This window comes from Anas platyrhynchos, chromosome 11, assembly GCF_047663525.1.
Source record: "Anas platyrhynchos isolate ZD024472 breed Pekin duck chromosome 11, IASCAAS_PekinDuck_T2T, whole genome shotgun sequence".
Classification (NCBI taxonomy): Eukaryota; Metazoa; Chordata; class Aves; order Anseriformes; family Anatidae; genus Anas; species Anas platyrhynchos.
In genome coordinates this window covers 19,517,952-19,533,993 of record NC_092597.1, presented here as the reverse complement: position 1 = coordinate 19,533,993, position 16,042 = coordinate 19,517,952, and the positions used below count along the sequence as shown (strand labels likewise).

The 16,042-nt window shown below is 39.3% G+C and overlaps 1 long non-coding RNA gene across 1 annotated transcript; it reads right to left on the bottom strand.

The window, feature by feature from the left end:
• Positions 1–984: 984 nt before the first annotated feature.
• LOC140003400 (uncharacterized) lies at positions 985–14,924 on the bottom strand. The gene is made up of 2 exons (XR_011811939.1): positions 9,974–14,924; positions 985–5,511 (listed from the first exon to the last, which is right to left on the bottom strand). It is a non-coding gene; the product is annotated as an uncharacterized lncRNA (long non-coding RNA).
• Positions 14,925–16,042: the final 1,118 nt, after the last annotated feature.

Genomic DNA, 16,042 nt, shown 5'->3' with positions numbered 1-16,042 from the left:
TCCCAATAGCTCTTTTCCTAAGTGTTTATCAAATAGTTTATGCAAACACATTTCAGCTTATGGTTTATTTATAGACAGTTCAATTTCACTCTCCACAAAGGTGTGGAATTGGTTACCCAAGCCACGTGCTGGTTATTTATTTATTTACTTACTTATTTATGACTGGGTGAATGAAACTTTTTAAACAAGGGAAAAAATGAATGAAGAATTGCAAAGAAATGATGCTGCAGTTTAGAATGAAAAAATCAACAGGACTAAATGTCATAAAACTGAATTCTGCAATATCTTCATGAATAGTTAGGGTTCTCAGGAGTGCCTGTTGACAACTAAAAACCTGTACATTTAGTCACCTGGCTGGAATACACACATGGATGTATGTAGGCATACAGCCTTGAATAATGTCCCATTTAAATGTCCAACCCTTCTGTTCAGATGTGCTGAGTATTTTGTGAACATACATCTACACAGAGAGATCTACATAAATAGTATGTGTGTAGTTATCATCACTCTTCCTGAATTGCACTATTTGCACTTGAAATAGATGAGCTTCAGATGTAATGTCAAATCTCAGAATTCTAATGAGGTTTACCTTTCTAATCCAATCTCACTGATGTGGGCTTCTGCCACTAGACATGAGGCTTTGGAGGCAACCCATGCTTGCATTCTCACAGAGTTTGAGGTCAGAAGCAAGTTATGCGGACAAGGACCTTTGGGACTGCATATTCTCAAATATGATCCCACCAGAGTAGCAGAAACACCACTACAAATGTAGAAAATGGAGAAATACTTATGAAGAAAGTTAAGAAGGGACATGGAAAGATCATGACTTCGAGGGGAGGGATTGAACAGTGATGAGAAAATAAGCATGTGATGGTTGGGGTTGTAGAATTTTGCAACCAGAATGAAAATAACAAGTAAGGTCATAAATATTCCCATTTATGATTTATGAATACAGCTACAAGAATCTTCCTATTTGCTAGAGTGTTTTCTTTTCTCTTCTTTTCTTTTTTCTTCTTTTCTTTTCTTTTCTTTTCTTTTCTTTTCTTTTCTTTTCTTTTCTTTTCTTTTCTTTTCTTTTCTTTTCTTTTCTTTTCAGTAAATGTATCAAGGTGGAACACAGGACTTTTTGTTAAATTTATAATATTTCTGTACATGACTTTTATTTCCATAGAAATATTGCATAAATGTGTTTCAAATAATTTTGCTCAGTAGTGATTATTGTTGATGATGAAGTTTGAAATGTTTGATACTTCCTTTTCCCAAACTGATCAACAGAATCAGATGTCTTTCTAAGCTTAGTTGACCTCCTCAGTTTGGTTGGATGCACAAAAGAAATGTTTGGCTAGTCTGACATTTGGTTAACTTTGACATCCCCCCAAACTGTCCATGATTATCTGGGCATAGGATCAGGAAGAAGCTTGAGCTGATTTGTCTGAGAATAAGATGTTTCAATCCCTCCACCCTTGCTTTTCTAGTCAGAAGACACTTTGCATCTTAAACTGACATATTTTCAGTTTTTATAGTCTACATTTACAAGATCCTTCCATATGGTTAAAGTTAAAATTCACAGAGGCTATAGATAGCTAGGCCACTCTTTTTATTAATCCAAAATGTGCCAGCTGAGTTAGAAAACACTAACTCTGTAGAACAAAATATGAGCTAATAATGGTTTAGTTCTTTACTAATAGCATACCTGACAAAAAATATCTTGTCATCCAACCTGAAACACTTCAGAATTAGCAGCAGCATACTGTACTATAGCCAGTTTGAACAGATGGATTTAGAACCGGAGAGTCAAATATATCCATTTTTGGAATTTGTCTGCCTAATTTACTCATGTTACTGTTACAGAGATACCAAGATAGCTGATGATGATGCTCTGCACTGTATTTACTCGGCTGCATTGCCACACAGAAATGTGATTCATAGACTCCCAGGAATTGCAGATGGAAGAGCCATATTAGATCATTCAATCCATCTCCCTGCTGATGTAGAATTGCTTTCTACAGCTACAGTACATTTTCTAGTGTTTTGTCTGGTCTAGTTGTAAAAGTCCCCTGACATGGGACTTCCACTGCGTCTCTTGGGAAAATACTGCACTGTTCATCTTTCAAAATTGGCACTGTCAGAGGCAGGCTAGAGAACTATCTGGACCATTGACCTATACTCAGTTGGGAATTCCTCCCTTCTTAATCACTAGGTGACCCTACATGAAGATACTGTGCCATCAAAATAACATGTTGTAAATATCGTAAATATTGCAGATTTACAGTAATGGGGCATTTTTTTCTTCTCATTTGCAAGACACTTTTTGCTTTTTCAAACCAACCAACTTTTCCCTCTAGTATGTCTGCTAGTCTCTAACATGGTCTATGTTAGTGTGTTTGACACTAAAAAGGCATCCAACCAATCTCAGCTCCTCTTTAGGTCCTTGCACTTCTCATGTCAAGTTGAAGTTTCCCATTCTCATGTTTGCGGAGTCCTAGCCCACCATCAGTCACAGTGTTTTTACTCCTACCAATGACATTGTCTTTGTGGAGAATTTTGGTTGCTTGTTTACTGCTACAGTAGCCTGTGTTTTATTCCATAAGAGTAAGAAGAAGGAGCTTTCAATTTTCTGATTGTCCAAAAAATGTTTGACCAATAATGTTGTCAATCAACACCAATAAACAATTTCCAAAAATGTCAGCAAACCAAGAAATGAAAAAATACATAAATCTGTTTGACTAAAGGAAGCATTGCACTTAGAAATCTGACACTGTAACTGTACACTGTACACTGCTAACACTTAAATAATCAAAGGAAATATTTATAGGTGGAATTGTTGTAGGCATCTTTTGAACAGAATACTTTGTTTACGTGACCTCTTTTCATATTTAAAAAATAAAATAAAATAAAATAAAATAAAATAAAATAAAATAAAATAAAATAAAATAAAATAAAATAAATAAAATAATAAAAGCGTCAAAGTTCAGGCAGACAATTCTAGTTATCTGTACATATCCTGGCTTTTCATTCAGTAGCTTTCCTAAATGGGATGATACGGACGTCCTCACATCCTTCCCATTTACCTACTTCTTTTACCATAACTCTTACCAGACAAGGCAGACCAATGTCAAAAGATTTCACTGGAACTAATCAGAATTTGGTCTGTTGAAAAACAAAACAAAAACAAACAAAACCCACAGTTTTCTCTTCACTTCAGGAACAATTAGGAAATAGAAAATGGAAAATGAATCCTGGAAAAATGAAGCTCATTACATATTTATACAATTTAAAATACATGTATATTTTTTGGTTACCTATGTGATTTTTCTTAGGTTCTGAGCCAGAACTGGATACACCAAACACCAAATGAAAGGCAGTTATGCCAGTAATGCTAGCCCATCTGGATGCAATAACTACAGTCAATCACAGGGTAAATCCTTATCTGATGAGCTTTCCAGCCCAATTTTTTTAGACATGAGAGGTTCAGATAGTTCAGATAACGTTTGGCAGCTGAATTGGTATTTGTCCCAAGCAAACCTCCAGAGGTTTGCCAGTCACTAGTAATGAAAGTCTTTATAAGGTGATGGTCATTTTGTGGTCAACATGAAATAAATTGATGGTGCCAGCCCAGGTCCTAGGAGACATCTGTCTACGTGTGAGTATCATCCCCAGCTTGCAAGACATCTCTGCAAAGGATCTGGTACCTAAAAGTTTTAATGAACCTTCATTCAAAATGGGGTGGCTTTCCCTTTTGTCCAGTGGTAACCCAGCTGTTTTCAAGGGCAGTAGATCTAGCATAATCACAAGATGGAGTAAAAGACTCTTTGAAGAAGACATCAGTAGAGAAAACAAGCTGTTTGGGATGCAACACACACCGTGAGATCCACACCCACACCATTTCTTTCCCATTAGCTTGTTTGCCTGTTATGACAGGTGTTCTCATTAGCCATATGTATAAATATTTGTCTAACTTTTTTTTTTATCATTCTGGTACTGTATGTATAGGAAGAAGTGGAGCCAATCTGTGCATGAAAATCAATGTTTGAAGATTTCCTTTTGGCTGCTGGTAGCTGAGGCCTCTTTTAGCAGCCCCTGTTGCAGTTGGCTGCTGTCTCAGAGCCACTTTTCCAACTATTAGAAACCAGATTAGGAAAAACAAATAAATAAATAAATGGATGAGATATTGACCATCCACATGTCATACATTTTGCCAATAAGTATTAATGACAAAGACACTAAGGAATGTAATCTTCCATCAATGAATCAATACAAATCCCATTAACACTCAATGAGGGGATAAGAAAGCCTTCAAGAGCCTCACACTTGGTCTTTGTATAGGACTCCCTCTAAAGGCTCAGGAAATACTTTCTCCTTCAGGACCAGCAGTATATTGTACCTTTAATGAAATGAAGAGGTCTCAAGAGTCAAGGAGACTCAGTAGATGAATCTACTTTACAAATTCCAAGTCCAGCCCATGCAAAAATTGAATGCTTATTTGAAGTGTTTCAATTCTGATAGAATCTGGAAACTGAGAAGTCCATAACATCAGCCATTCTGCAAGGATGTCAACAAGATCAGTAAAAACAAAAGAAAATTAAACAGTGTTTCAAAATTCTTTAAAATTATGGCATAGCAGGTTTTAGTCAGCTTTCTCCCTTCTTCCTCACTTCTCTGCTCTTCTTTGTCTCTCCACTTTCAGAAGTGATACCAAGCATGCACCCTTGACCTTTTTCCTTGTAGATCTACAATCATCTGCAATAGTGATTTAACTCACAGTACCTGCACTGTGCAGTTCTGCTTCCACTGAAATTAAAACTGTAGCTAAACTTCATGGGAACTTAGAAGCTGCTTCAGGACATTTTAGCTCACTGAAGATTTAGCCAAGGATAAATTAGCTAAAGAGAACAACGATGTTACTCAGAGCAATTGGTTCAAGTTAACCATTAGACCTACTGGGCAACTTTATCAAGTTCTTGAAATGCTTTTGAATGTAACAATATCGTGGAAATAGGAGAAAAATTGCATAAATATATCTACATCCTCAGGACAAAATCTTCCAACCAAATCAGAGCAAAATAAAATCAGATTCTGAGTTGTGTCTTTTGTTTTGGCATTTTTTGCTTTTCTTTTTTGAAGCACCTGGTGGGGAAATGTTCAAAGCCTCTGAGAGCAATTTGTGTTGAATATTAATTTGGGGTGAGGGCTTAAAGCCTCTTTGTTCTTCTGGAAGTCTTTGCATAAATCTAGAGCACATTTAGGTGCCACAATATCAGTGAATTCAATAAAACCCTTTCCCTTATGTCTCCTATTTCCTTTTCTCCCTCCACTTTACTTATTCATGTTTCTCTGAAAATTTGGGGGGGGGGGAAGAAAAAAAATAATAAAAAAAATGTCTGAAAAAAACCTGTCTGTAGTTCCTTATTCTCTGTTTTAGCAATTAGAAGTGCAGTCTATGTTACCAGTATCATGGGAAGACAACTGGGCCGTCTGCCTCCTTCCTGGTTTCCTATGAATTGCTCCAGCCTGTAAAGAAAACATTGTGGGACTTTGTTCAGAACAGCAAGAAACTAAATATTTATCTTCCCTCTTATAATTTATGCAGCATGGGATTGATACAGAAAGAACCAAGATTGAAAGGTCAAGTGAGCTTCCAAATAGTGTTTTACAATGATATATCATTGCACTTTTACTCTGCCCTGCTATCTAGAAAATAAAGCACCAGTAGCAACAGTGTACCTGAAGAAATAATCTTCACAGTGCCACAGCCTGATTTTATTAATAAGCATGCTGCTTAATTTGCGTTTCCTTCAGGACTTAGGGGGTTTCTTTATATTCCTATAGCTTTTCCAGTTCAAGGAACCTGAACCGGTGGTAGCACTGTGTCCAGGCTGGTGTTTTAATATTTCAGTAGACTGGGTTTAGCATGAAGATATCTGCAGATGAGGCTTTTTCTGGTGTTGGACCAAGTCAGGACAGCCCAAACTCACATTACATGTCTCAAGCAGACCAGGGAGTAAATTATCTTGTTGAGAATAACTGGGTTTTGTTTCAACACTGAGCTAGTAAAGCAGTATAAATACGTTGTTCTTTCTCATGAGAAACCTTTCAGATGGACAGCTTCCCCTAGCTGTCGATCTCCAACTCCAAGCTGCTGAAGCCACAGTCCTTATGCTTAGGACTAAGGGACCTTTCTAGTTCCAGGGAGTGTAATAATATTTGAACTATTCCCTTTTACATTTGCACTGCCATTATTATGACCTTCAGGAAAGGCCAATGCAAGCAGGTCTGCTCTACACCAGAAAAGAGGGATGTGTCTGTTAAATGCAGCTTTTGCTAGTTTATACATCTGCTCAGTAGAGCTGGTCACTTAACCACACCCTTCTGAAGCTGGAAAAGACTTGTCCGTTAGCGTGCATGATGTGCCAGAACAGCACATCAGTTTCTACTCAGAAGATACTTTAAGTGCTCTGCTAAAGTTGAATGACCCAGGCTACTAGCGGATATGGTAGGTTCTCCACCTCGTGAAGTCTTCAAATCAAGAGTGGATGCCTTTCCAAAAGATATCGTTTAGCTCAGTATGATTTATTAGGCTCACTACAGTGGGAAATGGGTAAAATACTAAGACTGGAATTACAGAGCAGCTAAGCACAGGTGACCTGATGACCCCTTCTGGCTTTAAAAATCTAAGAGCTTAGCCAAAGATCCAAGAAGTGAATACAGCTTTTTTATAGGCATGATGTAAACAAGTTTATGTGAATGTGTGTGAACCAGGATCAGCAAGGTGCTGCTAGGTCAGATTTGTAGCACTTTAGAGCTGTTCTTCACAAATACGGCAACCATAAAAGAATAATTAAAAGCAAAATCATAGGTAGGAGCTAAATAAAGCAGTGGCATTGTTTTCCTTTAAATGTCATCTCCTTTGGTAGAAAAAGAAGAGTGGAAAATTGTAGGTGTCTGGCCAAAAAAAGGGAGGGGACACACGGATCAAAATCTTCTGCTCTGCAGATAAGAGGGGAATGAAAGACTTCCTGACACAGGGAACAGAGGCCCCAGGGGGGCGTGGGGGCTGCGGCCAGCTGGGAAATGCCCAGCACTGTATATAGAAACCCTCACAAACAAACAGCTCCCGCGTGGCACAGCGGCCAGCCCGCGTGGCAGCCGGGGGTGCCGGGGGGGGGACTGACCCCTCTGCAGCCCGTCTGGCCTGGCGGATTTAACGAGTCCAGCAGTCACATCAAAAACACCCTCAGCCCTTAGATGAATGAGCTGTTTGTTTTTCTTCCCGATGGCTTGATAAGAGGTCACAGGATGTGTTCAATTTCTTTTATTTTTTTCTTTCTTTCTTTTTACTTTTTTTTTTTTTTTTTTTTAATGAAACAATAGGTTAAGAGAGAAAAGCCCCAGCCCAGTCCCAATAGGTCTCTCGTCCCCCGTGCTGCTTCATTTCCTGCCTTTTTGAAGCAGACATCCCCCTTTTGTTTTCCTCCAGCCCGGCCAGCGCGTGTCGGTGCGGCGGCCACCGAACAAATAGGTTTTGGCCACCGCCACCTCCTCGCCCCCGCCTGCCCGCCCGCCGTCGCTCGCGGCCGGCGGCTTCCTGAGGCCGGGCGGCTGCTGCCGGCCCCAACCATAGGCCTCGCAGGAAGAGATGGAGGGCCCAGAGCCAGCACTGGCGGAAGCGACGGGAAATCCCTGCAGCTGCCAGATTGCGCTGCCGCAGCCGGCGGGACACAGCCTAGGCAATCGGGCGCAAGGCGAGAGAGCTTTCCTGTCGGCCCGGCCGCCGCTGGAAGTTTGTGGCACGCCGGCTCCCACACGCACACCCGGGGAAGTGCTGGGAGGTGAAGATAAGGCCTCCCGCTGCCACCGCCGTGGTGAAAGTGGGAAACAAAGCCAAATAGGCCCGGAGGTCTCCCGAACTGGAAGGGGACGCGCACTGTCTCCAGGCCGGGTTTGCGGGAAGGACAGGAGCCGGGCAATATGTCAGAGGGGAGAGAATGAGTGTGGTGGGGAACCCCAGGCTGCTGGGGTTACACAAGGGGAAGAATACTCAGGGCTGGGCTCAGGCCTTGAAATTTTCAGCCCCCTTCCCAGTCCATTAGACTGTCCTAAAATCAGTGTGCAAAGAGGCTGTTTCAACCAATCATACACAAAATCTGAGGCACATATGAAACCCACGGGTTTCTGGCTGTTAGGCCCTTCCTCCAGCCAAGCACCAGGCTTCCTTAAAGGGAAACCAAGAACTCACTCAAGACCAGGCCTCTTCAAGGGGTTATGCCTCTAATGGCCACAAACAGGCTTGAGATTCAAAAAGCAACTTCTGACTTCTTCCCTACCACACAGTCTGTGCCCAGCAGGAGTTGAACAGCAATGGGAAAAACAGGTTTCCCTCCAAGCTGTACCACAGGTGTTCGCAGCCATGCTGCAACTCCAGCTTATAGAAGAATGTGACTTGTAAATCTGTTAGGTAAAGGCCTAACTTCTGGTTTTGGCCTAAAATGATGAACATTTTAAAAAGTTCTAAGCTGTTTAAACTGATTGTTAAGGTGCTCATCCTTGAATCTGGTGACCTCTCATTATAACCCCCTTCATAAAGACAACCTTCTCCTTTGTGCAGAGACTGCAGTGCCCGTCCATGAGGCAATGCAGGAGTTAAAAATATATTCATATAGGCAAATCTGAACACTAAAATAAAATTGTCTTCCTGAGGTCATTGTCTCTGTAGACTGAAGAGAGGGAGGAAGTGTAGGAATGTGTCGCTGATTAAGATACCCCATGCTGGGCAGGTATCAGTTTAAACACTTTAGACTGTTACCTGCTCAGCAGGGGAGACCTGAATCCACATTTGATGATTAGGCCATATTTATGTCGCAGCTCAGTAAGTCTCTATCCATTGGCCTGATGAGAATAAGGTGTAAAACACACCAGTATCTTCATATTAACCTGAGGGGTGAAAAAAGGTTTCACAGGTACATTAGATTTCTAAATACGTGGGTGTCCAGGGCCCATTTGCCCCAGGCTGTGTTATGGGTATATGACAAACCACCCACTCTGTCCCCTTTCACATTTTGGACGAGTTATGCAGCAAGCTGAGCCACATCAAATTAATATGTGTTCAATGGCACAGGCAGCCAAACTGATAACTTTGTGCCTGAAGAAAAGAGGTTTTTTTCTAGTACATGGAAAAACTCTGCTTATATATACATACACAAATATATACACATATATCTATAAACTCTGCATACACACATATAGTCTTATGTATATTATGTTTTGCAGCTTTCTGTACACGAAAAGCTGTAGCTATGTTGTATCATACAGCATTTGAAGGTCTCGAATTCTGATTAGCATTCTTGATGGGCTTTTTCAGCATGGTTTACTCAGGATACAAGTCTTATGCAATCACAGTCTGTGTATGTGTGTACGCGTCTGTCACCATTAGACATCAGATAATTTACACAGGAGAGAGGCAAAATGAATGTCCCTAGACCAGAAAAAAAGCTTTCTGGAGAAATATTTTCTGTCAGAATTTTCGCGTTATTAGACAGCAGTGAGTCCAACCACAAAACACCTATCCATTAAATTTTTTTATTAGGCTTTGTTAAGTCCTATACTTGTGGAACAACTTAATTAATATTGAAAGAATTCTTGCAGATAATAAGTTATAAAGGATGTCACCAAATAATTAAAATGTTACTCATAATTTATTTTAGTCTGCTGCATTTTTCACTGCAAGAAATATATATATATATATTTATATATATATATATATATATTTATATTTATATTTATATTTATATTTATATTTATATTTATATTTAAAGTGTTTTATTTTTCAGTTTTACAAAATTCTCCCATTGGCTATATGTATATAGGTTTGTAGCTCTGGGCAGAGCTCAGCTTTCAGGAGATTGCGCTCCCACATGACCAAAACCATCTCACATAACACACAAGCTAATGCTACTGTTTGGAAGTTAAACCTTACCTTCAAATGTTCGTGAGTGATGAGTAAGAAAGGACTTGAGCTCATATGCTCTGCAAAATGAGAAATCAGGAACCAGGTCTGATTAGTTGAACTTCTTATGGTCTTGGGTGTTCCTCAACCTTTAGCCAATGGAGATAAAATTATGAACATAGGATTTAATGTAGGGTTATATAGGGTATAAAGTAGGACAGTACCTTAATTTTTTTTTTGTCATTTTGTTTTGTTTCGTTTTTTAATAACTGTCTTGGCATTGAGCTTCATACACACAACAAAGAGTTGGGTTGTGGTAATGCTTACACAATAAAATCTAACTCAAACAGCTGTGATTGCACCTGGAGAAGTCCCACTTCCTGCCAAAAATCCATCTCTTTGACTGGGAGAGCTACTCTAGTGCCCAGGTAGGCACTGTGTACACTGTGTGTGATATTAGACTGCCTCATTTCTAAGGGTACAGTGGGAGCACAGACCATTTACTACAGTTCTTTTTTGGGGAGAATAATCCAGTGATATGGAGGACCCAGGAAGGAAAAGGGAACTATGGCTTGAATTGCTGATATTTCTAAAGGAAAAACATCAGTTGCCATAACAGTAAAAATGAAAAATTCAAAGAGGTCAGTATTAAAATACAGGATTTATTCTTCTTGAAGAAAATGCTCCCCCACATCAACATGTGGATTTTAGTTGCTGAGATTCAGATTTTATTCTTTTTTTTTTTTAATGGATTAATTATTATTTCTTAAAGCATCCCTCACTGTTCACAGTCTGCAAACTAACCGCTGCTGTAGAGCCTGTTTCTGAAAAAGAGTACTTGTGCCTTCTAGTCCTTCCTAGAAAATTACAAAAGGTATTAAATACCTCTAGCCCATCTTTCCATCTGTGACTAAATGGAAACGAACAGGCCTGGAGAGATGGAGAATCCCCAGCTGGGAAAAGATGAGAGCACTTGCTTCTGTAATATAAATATGTTGGCAAACAGAGATGCTTTGGGAAGGACAGACCCACAGTCAGTGCTTTGTGTCTCTTTCTTTTCCAGTTCTCTGGAGAGGGAGAGCTGTTTTGTTTTTGATTTTTGTTTTGTTTTTAACCTCCTTATGGCATATTTCCTTTTGTAATATAGCCACCTTGGCACCTTCTTTATCCTTTTAAGGCCACTGTCAAATAAAATAACCCTTACTGAAAGCTTATTTCAGCATATATGTATATGTGTGTGTGTATATATATGGAGGCTCCATCTACAAAATTTCACATTTACAAGAAAAAAAATCCAATACTGTCTTGAACCCTCAAGATATAAAGCCAGATTATTTTTTTTTCCCTTTGTGGTAGCCTACCAAAATGAAAGAATAGAATCACTATTAATAAAATAAAGTCCCCAGAAACTCCTCCTACCAGGCTGGTATTGATCTCTGTTTACCTCGGGGGCTGCAGACTGGCAGGAGAACCTGCCATCTGACCATGGCATGTGCCAAGTCTCGCAGACTTCTTGTAACTGAGTCTTTGTGCTGTAATTTACTTTCAATGGAACAGGGATGCATCCAGAAGGATCAGTGAGGTGTACACCTCAAAGTGTAAAAAAAAAACAATGTTTTGTTCTGAACTAATTATGTTGATTCTTGTGTATGTGCTAGGTTGGAGCTTTCCAAGGAGAAGCAGACAAGAAGCCTCTACTACCATCTTTGGTCACCATTCAAGCTGTAGGGGATTTCAGTGTTTCTGCCCTCAGGGCCATCTAAAACTGGGAACTGGGAACTTCAGGAATTCACAAAACCAAAAACAAACAAACAAACAGACAAACAAACAAACAAAAACAGTAAAGTGGTGTGTGGGGAGAGAAGAAATAGCAGAGGCACTTTACAGCCTTCCTAAGGTCTGGATCCTCCTCAGCATGTACAGGGTTGGAGAGGGGAAAGGGGCAATATTTCTGCAGAAGCTCTTGATTTACTGAAATAGGTTGAAGAGGTTGAGCCACTTAAAATTGGGTTAGCTTTAGCAACTCTTCTTTTGCTGTGCTTGCTCAGGAAATGTCGGCGGTGGACACCCTTAACCTGTACTACATTTTGAAGAGGCCAGATTCTGCTCTCTGCAGTATTGCTGTAAAGCCCAACTGCATTAATTGCACTGGATTCCCTTGATTCCGATCCTCAGCATACATGTATTTTCTTCTCTAAAAAGGTAAAAACAGACAAACAAACAAATAAACAACAACAACAACAAAACAGTTGAATTAATAATTAATGACTTTGGCTTCTCAGGTATTTTTTTCCCCAGTCAAGTAGAAGGCTGGTTCCTCCCTTTTCATCCAGCTCAGCATACAAAAGTACCTAAGATATCTGGAGAGAATCAGCATTCTCGTGGAAAAGCCCTGATCTATAGCTTTACTTGGCTATAGGACAAGCCATAAAGGAAGAAATTTTATTAGGAAAATGACAATTTACCATCAGAAATGTTTGAACCATACATTTAAATTCTTGAATTTGGGGCAAAACATTATTTGCACATCAGACTCAGCTCTCCTTATCTCCATAGCCTGAAGTATTTCTAGTGTTGCCAGCTGTACAGTGCATATCTCATTGCAGTACACAGTGCTCTGAAGTGTGCCAAGTAATAAGCTATAAAGAGAGAAGCAGGACTCAAGCAACACAAGGATGCAAAGCAATATTTTCCCTTGACACCCAAGGTCATGGCATAAAGAAACGTGGAACAAGGGAGCGTCAATTTTCATTGAAGATGCAGGGTACAGTGCTGCTGTACCAAGCTAACAGAAATAAATTAACATGATGGCAAACTTAGAATGTCCTCTTAAAATGTGTTTGTAAGTATGTGAGCATGCATGTGGGGGGATGATGCTACATTGCTCTGTATATTTTCATGGCTATCAGAAACAGGCATCGCAGACTTGGAAAGAAGTATTTTTTAAAGATAATCTACTGTGTATATACTATAAATACTGAGACACATTTTTTGCAGGGACCTCTGGGTTAAAGAACTGAGAGGAGTAAGCATAGTTTGCTGCCCAGTGAATTACTCATCAATACAGTCTTAGCTCATTACAATTCCTAACCAAAACATATACCCAAGATGACTTTTCAGGATCAGTTATGCTTACATTTTTGCCTCTATAAAGCTGGGATAACTATTTTTTCATTCTTCCATTCTCTCGCCTCCATGGTGAAAACACGTATAGGAAAATACAAAAAAAAAAAAAAGTTTTTCTTTCTTATTTTCTAAAAAAAAAAAAAAAGTGTTATACAGTCTATATGAGCAACAGTCGCAGAAAAAGAGCTTGGTTTCTTATTACTCTGTACCCAATTTGGAGTCCTGGGAAGTCAATGGGAAATCCTCCATTGACTTCAATGGGGGTTGGATCAGTCCCTTGAACGGTATCAAACCAGCAAGAAGGATTCGTAGCATTCACCATATGGCTCCAACTTACTTTAATTCTTTACCTAACATTTCTGAAATGCAGACTGTAAGGGAGCATTCTTTTATAGTTAGGAAAGTACACGGTGCTTAATTTTAATGGAAAACTCTTTTTTAAACACAGACGGATCCTGCTGTGTTTGACAAATATGTTCCAGAAAGAAGCTCAATCTAGATGTTATGTGTAACTTTATCTTATTCCCTTTTGAGCACTACTGTTCTTGCAAAGTGATCTCTCAACTGCCCAAAGTCATTACACTTTTTCCCTTTCACATTGTACCTCTGTAAATGTCAGGCATAACTACATTTTTATTTGCAGAGATACCACTGCTATGAATGAGTAAAAATTTCCTGCTCCCCCGCCTCCTTCTCTTTACCCTGTGCGCTTTCTGCTAATATGATTTGTTGAACAAATTGTTCCATTAATCTGGGGCTGTTTGACAGAGTGAGAAAATAAGTGCCAAAGTGAGAAGATTCACAAGAATCGGAAATCTCAGTCCCTCTTTCTCAAGGTAAATAGTTATTATATCAGGGTGTCAGACTGGTGAAATGGATGTACTTTCATTCTCAGTTTGTAAATGTCACTTTTCCTCAGCCCATCAGGGTGACAAATGAGGTGTGGGTTACAGTAAGAGTTCATTCCTTGACAAAGTTCTTGCTGGCTTATTTCAACAGGAAGGTAACCTCCCCTTTCTGCCCCCCACCCAAAGGCAGGGGGAGGGGGAAGAATCTTCAGTCAGGAGAGAAACAAGGCAACCTAGGCTTGAACAATGCCCAACTGGTAAATACCAATTTCCATTTGCTGTTAAAACCTGATAGAGGCTTCTTCAAAAAACAAGTCGTGATGCACTTTGTTTGCTTTTCTCCTCCTTTCTGGCTTGTTGTTTTTATCTAAGACCCGTATGACATACTTTTACTGGTGCTTATGTCAATATTTATTGAACAAGTGGTCAAGAGAGGCCACTTCTTAAGTCCTGTGCTATCTGGTTGTTAATTACCACACTGCAATGTGTTAATGAAGAAGAACACCCTCTTCTTTTGACAGATAATTGATAAGAGATCAGGCGGACTGATGCCTGACAAGGAACATGAAATGGCTTCTTTGATTGCCACACAGATCACTGCACTTAAGGAGTAATGGGACTAGCTAGGAGCTAGTTGCTCCCAGAGAAGACGCTGTCACCTTACTGTAGTAAGGTGGGAGCAAAGGATTTGAAAGCCATTTGAGCAGAAGGCCTTCTTATATTTCCAAGTCTATGAGAACTGTATGGTCTCTCAATAAAATAGCATTTACAGGAGTTCAAGAATTGTCTTCAGCAAAGCTCAACGACTGTCCTCAAGATATAGACTTGTGCTGGTTTTGTTAATGGTCTAGCAACTGCAAAAAGAAGCTGCAGCGCCTTGAATTTGCTATAGTAGTAATTCAAGAAGATATTTGTTTGATGGATTTCACCCTTCTCTTTCTGCTAGTGGAAGCTCTTAGCGATAAGAACAATCTAATGACTAAATTCAGGTTCTCATCTTCAGAATGGTTTGTGAAGCAGGTGTGTACGGTGCTCATAAAAAAAAAAAAAAAAAAAAAAAAAGTTATAATGCAAGCTGATAAAAAAGCCCAAACGTGTGATTCTGCTAGAAATTCTGGAGAAAAAGAAGGTAGAACATGTGGAATTATTTATATTTATTTATTTATGTTATGTGGGGAGTTTTATTTCTTTATGCTTTTTTTTTATTGGTTTTTACTTTCAGAATGAATCAAAATTTTGTACATAGAGAAAAACTAGGAAAAAAAAAATCTGAATAGAATTGAACCCACAAGCCAAGCACCCAAATTACTAGCTCTGTAAAGGCTCTGATAAGCTTTCTAGATCTGCAAGGCTCTTAATTTTGAATGATTAAAGGCTAGGATGGGATCTAACAAGTAATCAGACCACAAGTTCTGAAAGTTTGGAGTTTTCAGATCCTCATGCAGGCCCTAGGAGCTATGAACTGAACACTTGGGAGAGTCCACCTGTATTTTGTTAGAAGCTCATCAAAAGCAGTATGTTTTCATGTAACATTTTCATTTTGGTGAGTCAGCATTTTCTGATAAAAATGCATTTCATTACAAAATATCAGCCCCATCAATGTATAATTTGGCACGAGAGAAGAAAGAGAAGGGTTGAGGGTGAATGGTAACAGGGACCTCCAGATCTGGATCTACTGCTTGAATCCAAAAGCCTCATAAATGAATGGCTATCATAGACTCCTGTGTGTGTTCAAACACTCAGAGGGAGGTATTAATTAAATGCATGTTATATGTTTCTTTTCCTGACTGATAAAATGTCAGACTTTGAATTAGCTTGACAATGACAATGCTTATGATTCAGAAATGGGAATTTGCTTTTCATTATTAAGAAAACCACTGTTCTCCAACACTCATTTAAAAGTAGCTGTTTCTACAAACATGTCTGCCACTAAATTCCCATACTAGAATATTTGTGAGAAATTAACATTAAAAAGGAGACTACACATACTCGAAGCAAATCTGTCTAATTTTCTGTGTGTGTGTGCATTGCCAGTGTATTTATCTCTGTGGAATCCCTGCAGCAGATAATACTCAATTTTGTATGACATCATAGTTATTTCAAACAGATCGCTGTCCCATAAGTA